Source organism: Lepidochelys olivacea, assembly GCF_965140295.1.
Source record: "Lepidochelys olivacea isolate rLepOli2 genome assembly, chromosome: 2".
In the NCBI taxonomy this organism is placed as follows: Eukaryota; Metazoa; Chordata; order Testudines; family Cheloniidae; genus Lepidochelys; species Lepidochelys olivacea.
Window position 1 is genome coordinate 172,559,666 of NC_140412.1, and position 21,217 is coordinate 172,580,882.

At 44.9% G+C, this 21,217-nt stretch overlaps 1 protein-coding gene across 1 annotated transcript in view; it reads left to right on the forward strand.

The window, feature by feature from the left end:
* Positions 1 to 21,217, forward strand: part of EZH2 (enhancer of zeste 2 polycomb repressive complex 2 subunit) — a 150,841-nt gene that overhangs the window by 10,720 nt on the left and 118,904 nt on the right. The gene's annotated exons all lie outside the window — the stretch shown is intronic.

Genomic DNA, 21,217 nt, shown 5'->3' on the forward strand with positions numbered 1-21,217 from the left:
GGAGCATTCGGAGGAGGCAACGCCCTCCCTCTGGACAAAGCTCTGGCCAGCCCAGGGCCCCACCGGGCACTAGACCACCCTTTTGAGGATACGGTCGAGGACTGCTTGCCAGTACGACCCTTGGATCCTTCCCATCTTACTTTCTCATCCCATCTATACCCTTTCTACCATGCCTGGTCTCAAATTACTTCAGACTGATGGGTGCTCTGCATAGTAGAGAGGGGATATTCCATCCAATTCTGTACCCTCCTGACCCTGCAACCCCCTTCCCCATCCCTCTTCAGGGACCCCTCTCACAAGCAACTTCTAATTCAAGAGGTGCAGTCCCTCCTCTTGGTAGGGGCAGTGGAGGAGGTTCCTCAGGACCTAAGAAGCAAGGGTTTCTACTCCCAGTATTTCCTAATACCGAAGGCCAAGGGGGGCCTCAGACCCATACTGGACCTGCAACAGCTCAACAAGAATGGAAAGAAACTCAAGTTTCTCATGATCTCACTAACCTCCATTATCCCCTCACTGGATCCAGGAGACTGGTATGCCACCTTCGACTTCAAAGATGCGTATTTTCATATCGCAATAGTCACACATCACAGACGCTACCTCAGCTTCGTGGTGAACAGAGGCCACTACCAGTTTGCCATCCTCCCATTCGGACTGTCGACTGCCCCCCAAGTATTCACAAAATGCATGTCAGTCATCGCAGCGTTCCTGTGCAAGCACCAGATACAGGTTTTTCCATACCTCGACGACTGGCTGATCAAAGGTTTATCAAGAGCCCAGGTGGAGGCTCAGGTCGAGTTTATAAGGAGGATCTTCCTTGACTTAGGTCTCCTCCTGAACGAGAAAAAATCTACTCTGTCCCCACTGCAGAGGATAGAGTTCATAGGCGTGGTCCTGAACTCTACTCAACCCAGGGCGTACCTCCCAGAGGCCAGATTTCTCTCACTTCGGGACATCATACAGGATACCCACGACGTCGGCAAGAAACTGTCTAAAGCTTCTGGGACACATGGCCTTCTGCACATACGTGGTGCAGCTTGTCAGGCTCAGGCTGCGCCCACTCCAGTCTTGGCTGGTGTCGGTGTACCAACCAGCCTGAGATTCGTTGGACAGGATCGTAACCCTGCCCCGCCTGGTGCTGGATTCCCTCCTATGGTGGCTCGACACTCGAATGGTTTGCACAGGGGTGCCTTTGCCAGCTCTCAGCCTTCGCTCACCTTGGTGTCAGACGCCTCGGATCTGGGTTGGGGGTCTCACCTAGGGGACCTCAAGACCCAAGGCCTCTGGTCTCCGGTGGACCTCACTCTTTACATCAATGTCAAAGAGCTGAGGGCAGTGCGTCTGGCATGCTACGCTTTCAAAATGCACATAATGGGCAGATGTGTTTCAATCCTCACGGACAACACCTCGGCGATGTTTTATATCAACAAACAGAAGGGTGCACGCTCCTCTCCCCTGTGCTAAAAAGCCCTTGTGCTGTGGGACTTCTGCATAGAGCACTTGATCCAACTGCTGGCTTCACCCTCCCAGGGGTGCAAAACACTCTGGCGGACAGCCTCAGATGGACCTTCAATGGCCACGATCCCTTCGGCCAGACGTGGTGAACTCAATCTTCCGGTTCTGGGGCTCTCCCCAGATAGACCTGTTCGCCACTCCGGGCAACAGGAAATGTCAAACATTTTGTTCTCTCGGGAGCCACGGCTCGGGGTCCATCGGGGATGCCTTCCTTCTCTCTTGGGAGGGCCGCCTGCTATATGCTTTCCCACCCATCCCGCTAATCCACAGGGTGCTCCTCAAGATCCGCGGGGACCAGGCCCGAGTTATACTAATAGCGTCAGCGTGGCCGCGTCAGCACTGGTTCACCTCACTCCTGGAAATGTCCATAGTGGGCCCCATTCACCTTGCCGCTGGTCCCTGACCTGATCACGCAGGACCAGGACCGACTCCGGCACCCAAATCTGGAATCGCTCCACCTTACAGCCTGGATGCTCCATGGCTAAGTGCCACAGAGCTGTCTTGTTCGGACCAGGTCAGACAAGTCCTCCTGGGTAGTAGAAAGCCCTCCACCAGGGCTATTTACCAAGCCAAATGGAAAAGGTTCTCCATCTGGGTGGAGCAACGTAGTCAGTCGCTACGCCTCACCTCCATATCATATATACTGGACTACCTCCTTCACCTAAAACAAGATTTGTCCCGGTCATCAATAAGGGTCCACTTGGCTGCTATCTCCACCTTCCACCCAGACTCAGATGGTCTCTCGGTCTTTGCAAACCCTATAGTCAGTCATTTTCTCAAGGATTTGGACAGGTTCTTCCCACACACGCGTCAGCCTGTTCCTGCCTGGGACCTCAATTTAGTCCTCTCCAGGCTTACAGGCCCGCCATTTGAACCTCTGGCCACCTGCTCCCTGTTATATCTTTTGTTCAAGGTCACGTTCCTCGTGGCAATTACCTCGATTTGACAAGTTTTGGAGCTCAGAGCCCTCAAGTCTGAGCCTCCTTACACAGTTTTTCATAAGGATAAGGTCCAACTCAGGCCTCATCCGCCTTTCTTCCGAAGGTCATCTCTCATTTTCACATGACCCAGGACATCTTTCTTCCAGGGTTTTATCCCAAGCCACACTCCTCCGATAGGGAGCGCAGGCTGCACTCACTGGACGTGCGTAGGGCCTTAACCTTCTACATAGAACTAAGTCATTCCGGAAGTCCATCCAACTCTTTGTAGCCGTGGCAGACAGAATGAAGGGCCTCCCGGTATCCTCTCAACGCATATCGTCCTCGATCATGTCCTGCATTAGGGAATGCTACACCCTGGCAAAGGAGCCCGCTCCGCAGATCACTGCCCACTCTACCAGGGCCCAGGCCTCCTCTGCTGCATTCCTGGCGCAAGTCCCTATTCAGGAAATTTGCAGGGCAGCCACGTGGTCCTCGATACATACAGTTACTATGCACTATGTAATTACACAACTGTCCAGGGACGATGTGGCTTTTGGGCGAGCCGTGCCCCTTTCTGTGGATATCTCTGACTCCACCTCCTGAGCTCTAGCTTGTGAACCACCTGCTTGGAATGGACATGAACAATCCCTCAAAGAAGAAAAAATGGTTACTCACTTTCTCGTAACTGTTGTTCTTCAAGATGTGTTGTTCATGTCCATTCCAGTATCCACCCTCCTACCCCTCTGTCGGAATAGTCTGCAAGAAGGAACTGAGGGGGCGGGGCCCTATATTGGGTGACATGAAGGCGCCACTCTAGGGGGCACCCAGGCCGACCCTACGGACGGTGCTAGGGGGAAAAATCTTCCACCTGGCCTGCACGTGGCACGCACACACCTGCTTGGAATGGACATGAACAACACATCTCGAAGAACAAAGTTACAAGAAAGTGAGTAACTGTTTTTTCAGTACTAGAGGCATTCAATGGCAGTAACCAATGACAACAGTGGACTCACTTCTTAACTTCAATGTTACGCTTCCAAAAATGGAGTGTGGAGTGTGTAGCACAGCTCACCTTTGGTGGTCAAATCAAAATTCTGCCAATGTAAAGATTAAAGGGCCAAGTCTCTTTCCACAGCGTTAGGCTAGAAAAAAGGTAAATTAAAAACCCAAACCATTATTTGAGAGAATTAATGTCTCCCTGGGAATAATATCTCCTCAGTGGTTGTCAGTCCTACTAAACAGTAATGTAATTCATATTTTGGAAGGTACTTTTGTTCACTAAGGCTCCCATTCAAAGATTTGAGAAGTAAAATTTACTGAACATTTGTTAATCTAGTTAAAGAAAATACAGCAGGCCTGGAGCCAATCAGTGACCATTCCAAATGAGCTCATCTCTCAGTTAGATTCCAGTGGGTGGAGAGAAGGGCATGAGGTCAGTATCTATTTTCTCCCCTATCTTATATTTCCTAATATCAACACACGGGTTATTTTTGTTAGGGTTGTTTCTAAAATGTCCTGGGCATATGTATTACAAGGAGCCTCAATCACTGCCAAAAGACAGCATTAAAACACAATGTGTGGCAACTGCTTTTAAAATTAAAATTTCTTCCTTATGGATAAGCTTCCAATTAAGAAATCACATACCAGCATATGTCAGGATGGGACTCGCTTTCTGTAAAATGGCTGGGCTTTTTTTCCCACCACAGCTCCTTGGCAAAACCTCTCATTCATAGACTGACTCAAGAGCTGCCCTCTGAAGACATAAAGGGTCTAAGTTTATATTACCCATAGTGTGTTTTCTATGCTGCTTGTGCTTTCTTCCTATGAACTTTAATCCCATTAATTTTTACTTGTCTAGCCCATTATGCAGTTAAGTGCAGAAGACGGTAGTACAAGCAGCCGAACAGCTGCATTAATAAATGGACTCAGACCTAAGCCCAGATTTTGCTGCATGTCTGAACATGAGGTCATGAATAGCAGCATTTTCTAGAGACTGAAGGTTGATCAGGTGTGGTCTCATGGCATGGTGAGGTGGAGAGTCTCTTTGGTTTTTCATTTGAGGGAAAGTCTATACATTGGTATTTGTGTAATTGGAAATTTGAATAGAAATATTGTATTATTACCTTTAAGACTTTAAATGATGAGTTTAAGGTTTACAAAGGTGTGGCTAACTAATTTTTTTTAAAAAAAGGACCCCCACCACCTCCCTTTGTGATTTAAAGGAAGAGTATGCACATAGTTTATCTGAGAGGCTGAGGCATCTGTATAGTACAATTTACTGAGATTAGCGAATCTAGCCAGCTGCACTGCCCAAAGCAACAGACCATGATGTGAATATTTAAATACTTTTGAGTTTCCATTTTCTTAGTATTAGCATATAATCACAAACTAAAGTCAGTTTATTTTTTCTTCCTATCCAGCCAACCTTAGGATATATTTTTCTGAAAAATTAAATTCTAACAACAAAACAAGAAAACTCTCTGTCTATATATCTTGTCCTGACAGCTGTGACTGCTTGCATTTACAAAACTTTGATTTCAGCAGAAATAGCATGAAAGAGCCTAACAATAAATCTACCACTATCTCCCTCCCCACTGCATCTTTCTAATTTGACATGTTCTTGCAGAACTAAGTTAGTGTTAACTTTCCCTAATTTATGAGCTGTCATTATATGTTTTTCTTTGACATTTTTCATTCCCTTTTTTTCATCCCTTCTTTTTCATTCACACAATGGACATCTTTAAGACTGCTCGTAATACACAAAGCTAATGCTTCTCTAACTATAATACATTAGAAATATTTTTTCCCATCTTCCAAAATATATAGACAGAGCCTAATGAATGAAGTGCATTATATACACCACGGCACTGGGGATTTGCAACAGCTAGGCAAAGCAAGGAATGTACTAATTTCCTTTTTTAAATGAAATCCAATTTGCTGTCTCATTTTGGAACCTATGGATGATTACACATTAATACAGCTGTGCCGTGTATCAGCGCTTGTATATCAGTTCAGTTTGCCATCGTGAACATCTATTTTGATCTGTTCATGACAGGTCTCTGATCAGGGAGTAGAATTTCATCATGGTGAGGCCAAGGTTCTGAATATAAAAATATATATGAAGGCCATGAGTGTTAGCAGGAACATAACCTAAAAATACATCTCTTCTGATTAATAATGATTTAGGGCCACTCCTGAGAGGTGCTGAACATGTCCTATTGATTCGAATGGGTATTACATGTGCTTTGTAACACCAGGACTTGACTTTTAGTTTGTCTTTTTTTTTTTTTTTTTAAATTACATACTCTGAGCAAGTGACTGAGGCTTCGTCCACACACTACAACTTTTTAAAAAAAGGAGTACTTGTGGCACCTTAGAGACTAACCAATTTATTTGAGCATGAGCTTTCGTGAGAAGTGAGCTGTAGCTCACGAAAGCTCATGCTCAAATAAATTGGTTAGTCTCTAAGGTGCCACAAGTACTCCTTTTCTTTTTGCGAATACAGACTAACACGGCTGTTACTCTGAAACCTACAACTTTTAAGTAAGTTACTGCATAGTGGGTTTAAGTCCACAGAACAATATGAAATCATATCAATTGATACCTATCAGTACATGATTAATTAAAATTACTGAACACACGTTTTAAGTTGTGCAGATGCCATGGTTTTCTGTATCGGGGCCTTCTCACGTTTCACCCATGCCAGTGGACTAGGCTCGCCTATGGCTATCTTCCTGTCTTTTTTTTTTTTTGGCACACTATATCTGTGTGCTTCAGGTTGGAGCCATTGTGGTCACTTCTGCTCCTTCACAGCTCTTTGCAAAAGTTGTAGTATTGGATAGGACCTATGGCTGAGATTTAGAAATGTATTTATGTATTGGTTTCAGTGGGAGTTCATGTACTTAGTGAAAAATGTAGTCTCAGTCAGAAGGCTTTTTCTTTATTTTTATGTAATAAGAAAAAGTAAGATACATTTTTTAGTATAGCAAATATTCAAGCATTCAAAATATTTTTAGTATAGCAAATATTCAAGCATTCAAAAAAATTCCAAGATCCAGAAATATAAAACTATAGATCTTAACAGGAAAGTGCTGTGTAACAGAAAGACTGTTCATGAAACTAAAGTTGAAGTCTTCTTGGATAATGCCGTCTGCATTCCTCCACAAAGATATCCAGGTTAAGTTTGAAAACACTTTCATAAGACAGGGAAAAAAAAAATTTCTTTCATGGGTCATGCTTATCTTTTGGTGAGAGAAAATTCTTTTCAAACACGAAAAGGAATTCTCACAAGCTGCGGCTGATGCTCCAAACAATAACACCAAAATATGTGGGAAAGCCTCCTTTAATTCCTTGGCAGCACCTGGAACTTCTTCAAGTTCTTTGCAATTCCTCTTATCTTTCAGGTTTCAGAGTAGCAGCCATGTTAGTCTGTATTCACAAAAAGAAAAGGAGGACTTGTGGCACCTTAGAGACTAACAAATTTATTTGAGCATAAGCTTTCATGAGCTATAGCTCACTTCATCGGATGCATTCAGTGGAAAATACAGTGGGGAGATTTATATGCATAGAGAACATGAAACAATGGGTGTTACCATACACACTGTAACCAGAGTGATCACTTAAGGTGAGCTATTACCAGCAGGAGAGCCGGGAGGGGGGCATAAACATGGGGAAATAGTTGTACTTTGTGTAATGACCCATCCACTCCCAGTCTTTATTCAAGCCTAAGTTAATTGTATCCAGTTCGCAAATTAATTCCAATTCAACAGTCTCTTTGGAGTCTGTCTTTGAAGTTTTTTTGTTGAAGTATTGCCACTTTTAGGTCTGTAATCGAGTGACCAGAGAGATTGACGTGTTCTCCAACTGGTTTTTGAATGTTATAATTCTTGACGTCTGATTTGTGTCCATTTATTCTTTTACGTAGAGACTGTCCAGTTTGACCAATGTACATGGCAGAGGGGCATTGCTGGCACATGATGGCATATATCACATTGGTAGATGTGCAGATGAACGAGCCTCTGATAGTGTGGCTGATGTGATTAGGCCCTATGATGGTGTCCCCTGAATAGATATGTGGACACAGTTGGCAACGGGCTTTGTTGCAAGGATAGGTTCCTGGGTTAGTGGTTCTGTTATGTGGTGTGTGGTTGCTGGTGAGTATTTGCTTCAGGTTGGGGGGATGTCTGTAAGCAAGGACTGGCCTGTCTCCCAAGATCTGTGAGAGTGATGGGTCGTCCTTCAGGATAGGTTGTAGATCCTTGATGATGCGTTGGAGAGGTTTTAGTTGGGGGCTGAAGGTGACGGCTAGTGGTGTTCTGTTATTTTCTTTGTTGGGCCTGTCCTGTAGTAAGTGACTTCTGGGTACTTTTCTGGCTCTGTCAATCTGTTTCTTCAGTTCAACAGGTGGGTATTGTGGTTGTAAGAATGCTTGATAGAGATCTTGTAGGTGTTTGTCTCTGTCTGAGGGTTTGGAGCAAATGCGGTTGTATCATAGAGTTTGGCTGTAGACAATGGATCGTGTGATGAAAGCTGGAGGCATGTAGGTAGGAATAGCGGTCAGTAGGTTTCCAGTATAGGGTGGTGTTTATGTGACCATCAGTTATTAGCACCGTAGTGTCCAGGAAGTGGATCTCTTGTGTGGACTGGTCCAGGCAGAGGTTGATGTGGGATGGAAATTGTTGAAATCATGGTGGAATTCCTCAAGGGCTTCTTTTCCATGGGTCCAGATGATGAAGTTATCATCAATGTAGCGCAAGTAGAGTAGGGGCATTAGGGGACGAGAGCTGAGGAAGCGTTGTTCTAAGTCAGCCATAAAAATGTTGGTATACTGTGGGGCCATGCGGGTACCCATAGCAGTGCCGCTGATTTGAAGGTATACATTGTCCCCAAATGTGAAATAGTTACGGGTGAGGACAAAGTCACAAAGTTCAGCTACCAGGTTAGCCGTGACATTATCGGGGATACTGTTCCTCCCCCTCCACCCGCTCTCCTGCTGGTAATAGCTCATCTTAAGTGATCACTCTGGTTACAGTGTGTATGGTAACACCCATGGTTTCATGTTCTCTATGTATATAAATCTCCCCACTGTATTTTCCACTGAATGCATCCGATGAAGTGAGCTGTAGCTTACAAAAGCTTATGCTCAAATAAATTTGTTAGTCTCTAAGGTGCCACAAGTACTCCTTTTCTTATCTTTCAGTGGCTTAAATATAGCCATTTCAACTTTCACCTTCTCAGTATCTAATCCAAGCAAATCAGTCAAAGCACACAGTGATTCCAATTTCAAGAAGTCTGGAGAACTGGCGGAATAGATTGCTGAGAAGCTTTGGAGTTCTCAGAAAATCTCCTTTGCAATTCACCACTGGTTTCATCAACCCATTCATACATCTGAGACCACTGATGCTCATTACCCTTTGGAATCCTGGTAAAGTTCTCCGTGACTATGGAATCTTACATCTCTTTTGTTGAAGTTCTTCATGGGCAACAGTAATCAATTGAACTCTTTTAGCAAGGTGCATTTAGTTCATTTTGAAGGTAATTGTTCACTGGAGCAAAAACTTTCAAAATCATTCTCATAACCATCTGCATAGAGCATCTGCACTAGCAGCAGTAAACCAGTGCAGCTACATTTCCAGTGTACACTAGGCCTTAGTTTTCTATTACTAAGGTTATCTTTTCAGTTTCAAGTTGTTTCAGTATTTTCCCATTAACTTTAAGGATTCACCATTGTCTTTTCCTGTTTGTACAAAGCTAGGTCTTGGAGCTAGTCTTGTCTGAATTGGAGAAGTGGCCCCTTCCTGTCTGATTGTTTCACCTCGTAGTGAGATGGAGCTGAATGTTGCAGTACAAATTATGAGCAGAGTTTTATGTACACAGATACATAAATTCATAACCACAGTTTGGATACATGTCTCATAATAACCATCTGGTTCAGAACATTACAAGCTTTTATAAGAGACCTTACTTGACATATATTTATACACAATAATATTGTGTACAACCAGTTGATTCAATTGCATATTCTATACTCTTCAGATTCCCTGTTTTCCCTTTGGGGTGTCTGCACCCTGATTGTCATAAATGTAGAAATAGCAACAAAAATTACCTGTAGCTTCTCCTTTCCTTGCTTCAGTCAAATTAGCCATTGCATTCAAGTAGACTAAACAGTTTTCATGTTTGATTTAACCTTTGCCTTGAGAGAGTCCGTTTTTCTAATTGCAAAATCCAGATTTGATTTAAAAAACATATATCAGTTTCCATTCCACCATCATTACCTGAGCTTGCATACACCTGACAAGGAAAACAAAAGGCCTTATCAGCTTTAGCAAAGGTGGTATTCACAGACCTGTTACCAGTGAGTCAGTCTAGGAGTCCCCCTTTACTTTGCAGTAATGTCACAGTGTGACAAAGTGGGATTTTTTTCATAATGTTTGTATGAATACTGTGTGTGCCTGTTTCCCCTGTGAGCTTCCTGGTTAATGAGGTGGGGAGGGGGAAGGTTGTCTGCTTTTTTCAGAGACCCAGAGATACAGGGTGTGAAGGCGCCTGGCTGTCTGGGGCCTGGGCCCATGCCCATGGAGCAGGGGTTCTCAACCTTTTTCTTTCTGAGGCCCCCCACAACATGCTATAAAAACTCCATGGCCCACCTGTGCCACAACAACTGGTTTTCTGAATCTAAAAGCCAGAGTCAGCATTAGGGGGTAGCAATTGCCTGGGGCCCCAAGCCACAGGGGCCCCCACAAGCTACATTGCTCAGGCTTCAGCCCCGGATGGCAGGGCTCAGGGACCTGGGCTTCAGCCCCATGCGATGGGGCTTCAGTTTTCTGCCCTGGGCCCCGGCAAGTCTAATGCTGGCCCTGCTTGGCCCTGCTCTCCCCGAAACCTGCTCGAGGACCCCTTGGGGGACCCCTGGTTCAGAACCACTGCCATGAAGGATCCCAGAAAACAATAGGACATTTGGTACCTAGCAACTAATGACCATAGATGACCCACCCCTCTGCAGGAAACGAGCCAGGTTTGACCAGCTGGAGAACAAAGGGCTAGGAGGAGGGCCAAGTGACAATGTTTGCCCAGGAACAAGGACAAAGGACTGAAGAAGAGCTTGTGGGGTTGTTAAGTGCGGGCTGCTGGAAGCAGGAGATGCTTCTGGACTGGGACTACAGAGGGGTTGGAGGAAGGCTCTGGCTTTGGACCAACCCAAATGGATTTTGTTGTAACTTTCTATTCTCCGTGTTAACTAAGGTCTTTCTAATCTATGCAGTGTTCCAGACATCTAATAAACCTTTCTACTTTTACAACGCTGACAGAGTCACTCCAGATTAAGGAAACTCAGGGGTGCATTGCTCCCTTTGGGTGTGTGAGTCTCCCTCTAGTATCCAATCCAGGTGGAGTCACTTCAGGAAGGTCACGGCATGAAGCAGGGGTGCTGAAGGCTCCGAGGTTCAGTCCCAGGAGCTGGTGAAGCCAAGGGGCTTGCTTACCCCAGTGAGAGCGTGTGACCCTAAGAGGGCTGACAAACTGAAGGGGCCTGCCCAGGGACTGTTCTAGAGTCGTGCAAGAGCACCGGACCCGTGCATCCGTGACACACAGCACCCCTGGAAAATACATTTAAGGTTTCTTCCCGACTCTGCAGGAACATTCCAGTTCTAGGCAGCCCATCCACACTCCATCATGCACTCAAACAGGAGCTTTCTCTTTGCTCCCAGTTTGAAAGGATTTGTCTCCTCTCCTCTCTAAACAGGTAAGCAGGGTCTGGTCACAGAAACTCCAGCATAGATTCCTGTGACTCCACTTGGCTGCTTTGTATACTTTGCAAGGGCAGATCTACACTTAAAACCCTGCAGCTGTGCTGCTGTAGTGCTACAGTGAAGCTGCTGCTATCTTCCATCGGCGTAGTTAATCCACATCTGCAAGAGACAGTAGCGATGTCAATGGCAGAAGCCCTCCTGTTGACATAGCGTTGTCTACACCAGAGGTTAGGTCAGTATAACTACATCGCTCAGGGGTGTGGATTTTTCACTCATCTGGGTGACGTAGTTATACCAATGTAAGTTTATAGTGTAGACCTGGCCTAAGCCTCCCTGCAGACACTTTCTTAGCAGGGTTACACGTTTTTTATTATTGCAGCATCATAATACAGTCACCGTACTTCACTTAGCTGAAACACGGTCAATAATATGCCCCCCCAAGGGCTACTAAAACTGTGACTACTACTCTGTGGCCTTAGGACTACAATTACTCATCTGAGGAAACTCAGACTAAGAAACTGGGGGGAAACGGGGAAACTGGAACACATCTTATTTCTATGGTAGCAAATATTAGAGGGGTAGCCATGTTAGTCTGTAACCAAAAAACAAGGAGTCCAATGGCACCTTAAACACTAACACATTTATTTGGGCATAAGCTTTCGTGGGCAAAAAACCCACTTCTTCAGATGCATGGAGTCTGCATCTGAAGAAGTGGGTTTTTTACCCACGAAAGCTTATGCCCAAATAAATCTATGATAGCAAAGAAACTTCCAGGTGGGAACAGTGCTCCCTCATACCTCCTCTTAGCTAGAGGGCTAATAATTTGGCCTCATATACTATGCTGTAAGATGAGCTGTTCATGCATCCAAACTGGGTACAGAAAAGATGCTCCTTCAAAGTTTTGGTTAGACCCAGAATCAAAACAGTGAGGCAGGTTCCAGTCTGCATATTTCCTCTCTCCCACTTCCCCTCCCCTCCACCAAAAAGTAAGAGTTCAGTTTCAGTTTTCTAAAAAAATGAATGTCGGTTTGTGTTGTAAGGTATATATTTATTTCCATAGCCCAAGCTGATGAAGTTCCTGGAAAATTATGGTGTTTTTTTTTAAGATGATAATAAAATTCCTCTGTCTATGTAGTCTACCTATCAATTTAAACTAGTGAAAACCTCTACTGTAGTCCCATTTTAAACTGGGTTAAACTTTGCTTATATCAATTTAACTTAATTCGGAAAAGGTATAAACTGGCTTAAGTGTGTGCACATTACGCATTTACACCTATTTAACTAGATGAATTTTAAATTGATTTTAGTTAAAACAATGCAACTTTCTAGTATAGACGAAGCCATGTTATAGAGAGCAGCCTGAACGTTTACTGGGATCCCACTAAATACAATGATATGTGTCAGGTTTATTTTGTGAAAGCCCATAGGCAACAAAATTGCTCCCAAATTGTGGTGTATTTCACAACTGTGAGATTCTGCTGTCTTTAACTGCTTGTACTCTTGCCTGTTTCACTGCTTTTCCAAGAACAATTGTAAAATATCCATTCACAACTAACTACTGAGCATTTTCTTTGGTGTATTTCATTACTTTTTTTTTTTTTTAATGAGGAGGAATAGTCAGTTGCCAGCTGTCAGTAGGTACTCAGTTACTACTGTGATTCGTGCCAGAGAAATGCCAGTTAACTAATTAATTAAATCTGCACAGACTGTTTTTCTGAAAATGTTTACAGCCAAATATTCAACAGTGTATGCTGCTGAACTGCTGGTGTTCTCTAATGTTCAGAGACATATCTTTATGTCCTATCAAAAGACTGGAGTTCTGGAGAGCCACAAAATGTTCTCGAGCAGTGATTCTCAGGCTTGACTCTTTAGAAAAAAGAAAAGGAGTACTTGTGGCACCTTAGAGACTAACCAATTTATTTGAGCATGAGCTTTCATGAGCAGTTTTTTTAAAAGTTTCCACGGTATGCATCCGATGAAGTGAGCTGTAGCTCACGAAAGCTCATGCTCAAATAAATTGGTTAGTCTCTAAGGTGCCACAAGTACTCCTTTTCTTTTTGCGAAGACAGACTAACACGGCTGTTACTCTGAAATTGTAGGGAGAGTGGTCGCTTTGGATGAGCTATTACCAGCAGGAGAGTGAGTTTGTGTGTGTGGTTTTTGGAGGGGGGTGAAGGGGTGAGAAAACCTGGATTTGTGCTGGAAATGGCCCACCTTGATTATCATACACATTTTAAAGAGAGTGGTCACTTTGGATGGGCTATTACCAGCAGGAGAGTGAGTTTGTGGGGGGGCGGGGCGGAGGGTGAGAAAATCTGGATTTGTGCTGGAAATGGCCCAACTTGATGAACACTTTAGATAAGCTATTACCAGCAGGAGAGTGGGGTGGGAGGAGGTATTGTTTCATGGTCTCTGTGTATATAATGTCTTCTGCAGTTTCCACAGTATGCATCCGATGAAGTGAGCTGTAGCTCACGAAAGCTCATGCTGAAATAAATTGGTTAGTCTCTAAGGTGCCACAAGTACTCCTTTTCTTTTTGCGAATACAGACTAACTCGGCTGTTACTCTGAAACTCTTTAGAAAATTCATTGTTAGCAGAGCCCTTTTTAAGCATATCTAAAGAATGAAACTGTTTGAAAACCAAGCATCTCCATCTTACGAAGAGAGGGAAGAGCATCTTTGCCAGCAGGCTGGCTAACCTAGTGAGGAGGGCTTTAAACTAGGTTCACCGGGGGAAGGAGACCAAAGCCCTGAGGTAAGTGGGAAAGCGGGATACCGGGAGGAAGCACAGGCAGGAATGTCTGTGAGGGGAGGGCTCCTGCCTCATACTGGGAGTGAGGGGCGATCAACAGGTTATCTCAAGTGCTTATATACAAATGCACAAAGCCTTGGAAACAAGCAGGGAGAACTGGAGGTCCTGGTGATGTCAAGGAACTATGACGTGATCGGAATAACAGAGACTTGGTGGGATAACTCATATGACTGGAGTACTGTCATGGATGGTTATAAACTGTTCAGGAAGGACAGGCAGGGCAGAAAAGGTGGGGGAGTAGCACTGTATGTAAGGGAGCAGTATGACTGCTCAGAGCTCCGGTACGAAACTGCAGAAAAACCTGAGTGTCTCTGGATTAAGTTTAGAAGTGTGTGCAACAAGAGTGATGTAGTGGTGGGAGTCTGCTATAGACCACCGGACCAGGGGGATGAGGTGGATGAGGCTTTCTTCCGGCAGCTCACGGAAGCTACTAGATCGCATGCCCTGATTCTCATGGGTGACTTTAATTTTCCTGATATCTGCTGGGAGAGCAATACAGCGGTGCATAGACAATCCAGGAAGTTTTTGGAAAGCGTAGGGGACAATTTCCTGGCGCAAGTGCTAGAGGAGCCAACTAGGGGGGGTGCTTTTCTTGACCTGCTGCTCACAAACCGGGTAGAATTAGTGGGGGAAGCAAAAGTGGATGGGAATCTGGGAGGCAGTGACCATGAGTTGGTTGAGTTCAGGATCCTGACGCAGGGAACAAAGGTAAGCAGCAGGATACGGACCCTGGACTTCAGGAAAGCAGACTTTGACTCCCTCAGGGAACGGATGGCCAGGATCCCCTGGGGGACTAACTTGAAGGGGAAAGGAGTCCAGGAGAGCTGGCTGTATTTCAAGGAATCCCTGTTGAGGTTACAGGGACAAACCATCCCGATGAGTCGAAAGAATAGTAAATATGGCAGGCGACCAACTTGGCTTAATGGTGAAATCCTAGCGGATCTTAAACATAAAAAAGAAGCTTACAAGAAGTGGAAGGTTGGACATATGACCAGGGAAGAGTATAAAAATATTGCTCGGGCATGTAGGAATGTTATCAGGAGGGCCAAATCGCACCTGGAGCTGCAGCTAGCCAGAGATGTCAAGAGTAACAAGAAGGGTTTCTTCAGGTATGTTGGCAACAAGAAGAAAGCCAAGGAATGTGTGGGCCCCTTACTGAATGAGGGAGGCAACCTAGTGACAGAGGATGTGGAAAAAGCTAATGTACTCAATGCTTTTTTTGCCTCTGTTTTCACTAACAAGGTCAGCTCCCAGACTGCTGCGCTGGGCATCACAAAATGCGGAAGAGATGGCCAGCCCTCTGTGGAGATAGACGCGGTTAGGGACTATTTAGAAAAGCTGGACGTGCACAAGTCCATGGGGCCGGACGAGTTGCATCCGAGAGTGCTGAAGGAATTGGCGGCTGTGATTGCAGAGCCACTGGCCATTATCTTTGAAAACTCGTGGCGAACCGGGGAAGTCCCGGATGACTGGAAAAAGGCTAATGTAGTGCCAATCTTTAAAAAAGGGAAGAAGGAAGATCCTGGGAACTACAGGCCAGTCAGCCTCACCTCAGTCCCTGGAAAAATCATGGAGCAGGTCCTCAAAGAATCAATCCTGAAGCACTTGCATGAGAGGAAAGTGATCAGGAACAGCCAGCATGGATTCACCAAGGGAAGGTCATGCCTGACTAATCTAATCGCCTTTTATGATGAGATTACTGGTTCTGTGGATGAAGGGAAAGCAGTGGATGTATTGTTTCTTGACTTTAGCAAAGCTTTTGACACGGTCTCCCATAGTATTCTTGTCAGCAAGTTAAGGAAGTATGGGCTGGATGAATGCACTATAAGGTGGGTAGAAAGCTGGCTAAATTGTCGGGCTCAACGGGTAGTGATCAATGGCTCCATGTCTAGTTGGCAGCCGGTATCAAGTGGAGTGCCCCAAGGGTCGGTCCTGGGGCCGGTTTTATTCAATATCTTCATAAATGATCTGGAGGATGGTGTGGATTGCACTCTCAGCAAATTTGCGGATGATACTAAACTGGGAGGAGTGGTAGATACGCTGGAGGGGAGGGATAGGATACAGAAGGACCTAGACCAATTGGAAGATTGGGCCAAAAGGAATCTGATGAGGTTCAATAAGGATAAGTGCAGGGTCCTGCACTTAGGACAGAAGAACCCAATGCACAGCTACAGACTAGGGACCGAATGGCTAGGCAGCAGTTCTGCAGAAAAGGACCTAGGGGTGACAGTGGACGAGAAGCTGGATATGAGTCAGCAGTGTGCCCTTGTTGCCAAGAAGGCCAATGGCATTTTGGGATGTATAAGTAGGGGCATAGCGAGCAGATCGAGGGACGTGATCGTTCCCCTCTATTCGACATTGGTGAGGCCTCATCTGGAGTACTGTGTCCAGTTTTGGGCCCCACACTTCAAGAAGGATGTGGATAAATTGGAGAGAGTCCAGCGAAGGGCAACAAAAATGATTAGGGGACTGGAACACATGAGTTATGAGGAGAGGCTGAGGGAGCTGGGATTGTTTAGCCTGCAGAAGAGAAGAATGAGGGGGGATTTGATAGCTGCTTTCAACTACCTGAAAGGAGGTTCCAAAGAGGATGGCTCTAGACTGTTCTCAATGGTAGCAGATGACAGAACGAGGAGTAATGGTCTCAAGTTGCAGTGGGGGAGGTTTAGATTGGATATTAGGAAAAACTTTTTCACTAAGAGGGTGGTGAAACACTGGAATGCGTTACCTAGGGAGGTGGTAGAATCTCCTTCCTTAGAGGTTTTTAAGGTCAGGCTTGACAAAGCCCTGGCTGGGATGATTTAACTGGGAATTGGTCCTGCTTTGAGCAGGGGGTTGGACTAGATGACCTTCTGGGGTCCCTTCCAACCCTGATATTCTATGATTCTATGATTCTATGATTCATTGGTGGCTGTGGTGATGAGAAGGGAAATGGTCCATTAAGAATACAAAAATGTTGATCAACCATGGTAAATCCCAACCAGTGGTCCATCTAGGGCCGGCCAACACCTGAGAGTAGACAGTTCCTAAAGGAAGCTGCAAAAATCTGTGTAGTATGCAAAGATGGAATAACCTGCCCCTAAGGAAGCTTTTTCCTAAACCCCTTCAGTTACTGGTTGGTTTATACCCTGAAAAAAGTGTCCTATATGGATCAGTCATATACATGTTGTATCCCTTTTTATGAATCCTGCCTCCATAACATGTTGTGGAATGATTTCCACAGGTTAGTTGTGCAATGTGTGGGGGGGGGAGAGAGGGGGAGAAATATTTCCTTTGTGAGTTTTAAATTTGTTGCATTTCAGTTTAATTGGAACTCCTCTTGTTCTTTTATTATGATAAAGGGTAAGCAGACTTCCTGCTTTACTTTCCCCATGTCATTCACTATTTTACATACCTTTCTGACATCTCTGTCTACTGATCTTCTCTCTTCACTAAACAGTCCATCTTTTCAATTTGTGTTCAGATGGATGTCTTTCCATGCATTTAAACATTTTCATCCTGTCCTCAGCCCTCTTTTTTAAATTTTTGCTGGTTTTGAAATTGAAACGCCAGAACTGAACACCATCTTCCAAGTGAGGGAGTACCAAGGATTTGTACTTAAAAAGTGCCCTGAAAGTTTTATAATGTCAGTCCCATTCCTTACACCTCCTATCATTTTATCTGCTTTTTTGGCCCATTGTGCAGATATTTTCATAAAGCTATCCACAAAATTGCATTGGTCTTTTCCCTAAGTGGTTACAGTTAATTTTGAACCTAGCAATGTTAAAATTATTCCTTCCAGTTTGCATCAGCTTGCATTTGTCAGCTATCTATTCATCTGCCAATCTTCTGACCAATTAGAACATTTCTTTACCATGTAGTCAACATAATGATCAAACTGAAGAATTGGCGCTCTAGAGGATCATGGCATGGTAGCAGAATGACTTGATAACCCTTTAGGAGGCCAAGATCATCCATCAATGGGCTATATATCAATTCTACATCTGCATGATGTGCTGAATTTAAGAAACTAAAGATCTTTATGTCAAATGTTCTAAGACTTATGTCTCTCCGTACTATAACCTCAACATTACATTCTCCTGCTGCTGCAGCAGGTGAGCATTTCACAGCAACTCAACAAAGACACAAACCAGAAATAAAATACTCTTAGAAAGACGTGAAAATGTTTTGGGGATTTTTTGTTTACACAGGGTTAAATTATCATGGCGCTACATTGGCTGCACAGGGGACAAGGGGAATAAGGCCTCCCCCATCTTACCTGCTTAGCCTGGATTCTAGCTGTGGTAGGTAGAGGAACATCTACTCACCTGACACTACCTATCTGCAAGCAAGGGTCAGGCCGTGGTTCAGCCCTCCTCATTCACTGGTCAGGCTTACCTATCTGAGCACACAAAAAGTTGTGATGTAACTTATTCCTTCCCCACAGCAAAGGGGGGGAGGGGGTAATTGTGACTCTGATTGATATTGCTGACTGCCCCATCAATGTGCATGGGCCTGACCTGAAGGACATTCCACCCCAGATGCTAAGAACATGTTAGCCAACATGGCCAGTCTTCCTGACACTGTCAATAAGGGGGCCAATTAATGGGCGTCATTTTTGTGACATGTTTCTTTATCTACTAGAAATGGCACCAAGAGGGTCCAGTGATTTTATATTTAGTTGACCATATATTTTAATCATACTTTGCGCTTTGGATTGAAATAAGTTGAACATTATAAATACACGTATAAATGCCTTTTGCACTGGACATTTTCTGTAATTTGCATTCAGAAAGCATGATGACAGCAGACACTTTCTTAGCAGGTACACAGAGAGAGAGCCAGAGGACACACACAAGCAGATGATGTTGTGTAATTTATGATCACAAACAAGATGGCAAACTAACATTTCCAATTATCTGTATTACCCAGGAACAACATATGGGAACTATACACATGCACTCACCTGCCCTGCACAAAGCCTTTGTAATCAGGGGTATTGCACAAGTGAACTAACCCCCTGCGGATTGGAGGAATATAATCCACCCCTCCTGATCCCCGCTCTGGCTGTGTGGCTGCAGCACAGCCTCTCTGTAGCTTTTGTTCCAGCCTATGAACTATAAGAGTTACCACAGACTTGCCATGGCCCCTGTGCAGAGCTTTGAGGGCACTGGTCCCACTTAAATCCCACTGAAGTCAATGGGAGTTGTATGTTAACAACAAAAATCAAAGGGCAGTTCTAACATTCATGCATTAAATTTTAAAATACTGAGCTAATTTTTTCTCAAACTTGGATGGTTTCTCAAATTTCAATGAGGTCTATGAAACAAACCAGGCTTTTTTGTTTCTAACATGAACAATCTCTTTATTTTTGTTCACATAAACTGTCTGGTTGGAACATATGAGACTAGAGTATTTTTTTCATGTTCATCTAACTCAAAAGCAGTTGAATTGGTTTTGCTCAATTATTCCATAATAATTTTAACCTTCATTGTGAGACCAAACACTGACAACGTCAGACTAAAAGTCATTTGTTTGATAAAAGTATGAACACTTAACAGAGAGAAGTTAGTTAGAACTCAATCCATACTGAAGTGGTGGTGACCACCAGCTACTAGAACCATAAACACAGCTGATATAAATTGGTGTAGCTACATTGATTGAGGGTACGTCTACATTACGAAATTAGGTCGATTTTATAGAAGTCCATCTTTAGAAATCGATTTTATACAGTCAATTGTGTGTGTCCCCACTAAGCTCATTAAGTCGGCGGAGTGCGTTCTCAATACCGTGGCTGGCATCGACTCACAGAGCGGTGCACTGTGGGTAGCTATCCCACAGTTCCCGCAGTCTTCGCTGCCCATTGGAATTCTGGGTTAAGCTCCTAATGCCTGATGGGGCAAAAACATTGTTGCAGTGCTTTTGGGTACATGCTATCCGTCTCCCCTCCCTCCCTCCATGAAAGCAACGGCTGACAATCGTTTCGCGCTTTTTTTCCTGGGTTACCCATGCAGATGCCATAGCATGGCAAGCATGGAGCCCACTCAGCTCAGTGCTGCTATTGTGAGCATTGTAAACACCTCACGCATTATCATGCAGTATGTGCAGAACCTGGCTAAGAGACACCAGCACAAGGACGATTGTGAGGAGGACATGGACACAGACCTTCCTGAAAGCATGGGCTGTGGCATTGGGACATCATGGTGGCAGTGGGGCTGGTTGATACAATTGAACACCGATTCTGGGCCCGGCAAACAAGCACAGACTGGTGGGACCGCATAGTGTTGCAGGTATGGGGTGATCAAGTTGCAGTGGGGGAGGTTTAGGTTGGATATTAGGAAAAATTTCTTCACTAGGAGGGTGGTGAAACACTGGAATGCGTTACCTAGGGAGGTGGTAGAATCTCCTTCCTTAGAAGTTTTTAAGGTCAGGCTTGACAAAGCCCTGGCTGGGATGATTTAATTGGGGCTTGGTCCTGCTTTGAGCAGGGGGTTGGACTAGATGACCTCCTGAGGTCCCTTCCAACCCTGATATTCTATGATTCTATGATTCACAGTGGCTGCGAAACTTTCGCATGCATAAGGCCACATTCCTTGAACTTTGTGAGTTGCTTTCCCGCGCGCTAAAGCACGGGAATACTAAGATGAGAGCTGCCCTGACAGTTGAGAAGCAAGTGGCAATAGCCCTGTGGAAGCTTGCACCGTCTGACTGCTACCGGTCAGTTGGGAATCAATTTGGAGTGGGCAAATCTACTGTGGGGACTGCTGTGATCCAAGTAGCCAATGCAATCACTGATGTTCTGTTATCCAGGGTAGTGACTCCGGGAAATGTGCAGGTCACACTGGATGACTTTGCTGCAATGTATGGCTTTGCTTCTGCCTAACTGTGGTGGGGCGATAGATGCAGTGGTGTAGCTAGGTGGAGCGAACAGGGGCAGCGGACATAAAAAAAGGTGCCACCCGCTTGTCCTCACTGGGTGGTACTCCGGGTTCTCGGTGGCACTGAAGGCCCCCGCCACTGAAATGCCGCCGAGGACCCGGAGTGAGTGAAGGCCCCCGCCGAGGCGGAGCGCGTGAAAACCTGTGCCACTGAAGTGCTGCCGAGGAGCTGGAGCGCGTGAAGGCCCCTGCCGCCGAAGACCCGGGGTGCCGCCGGGTGAGTAAAAATTAAAAAAGGCGCCTATAAATTAAAAAGGTGTCACTTGTGCTCAGAGTGGGAGCGACCGCTCCCCCACTCCCCCCCGGCT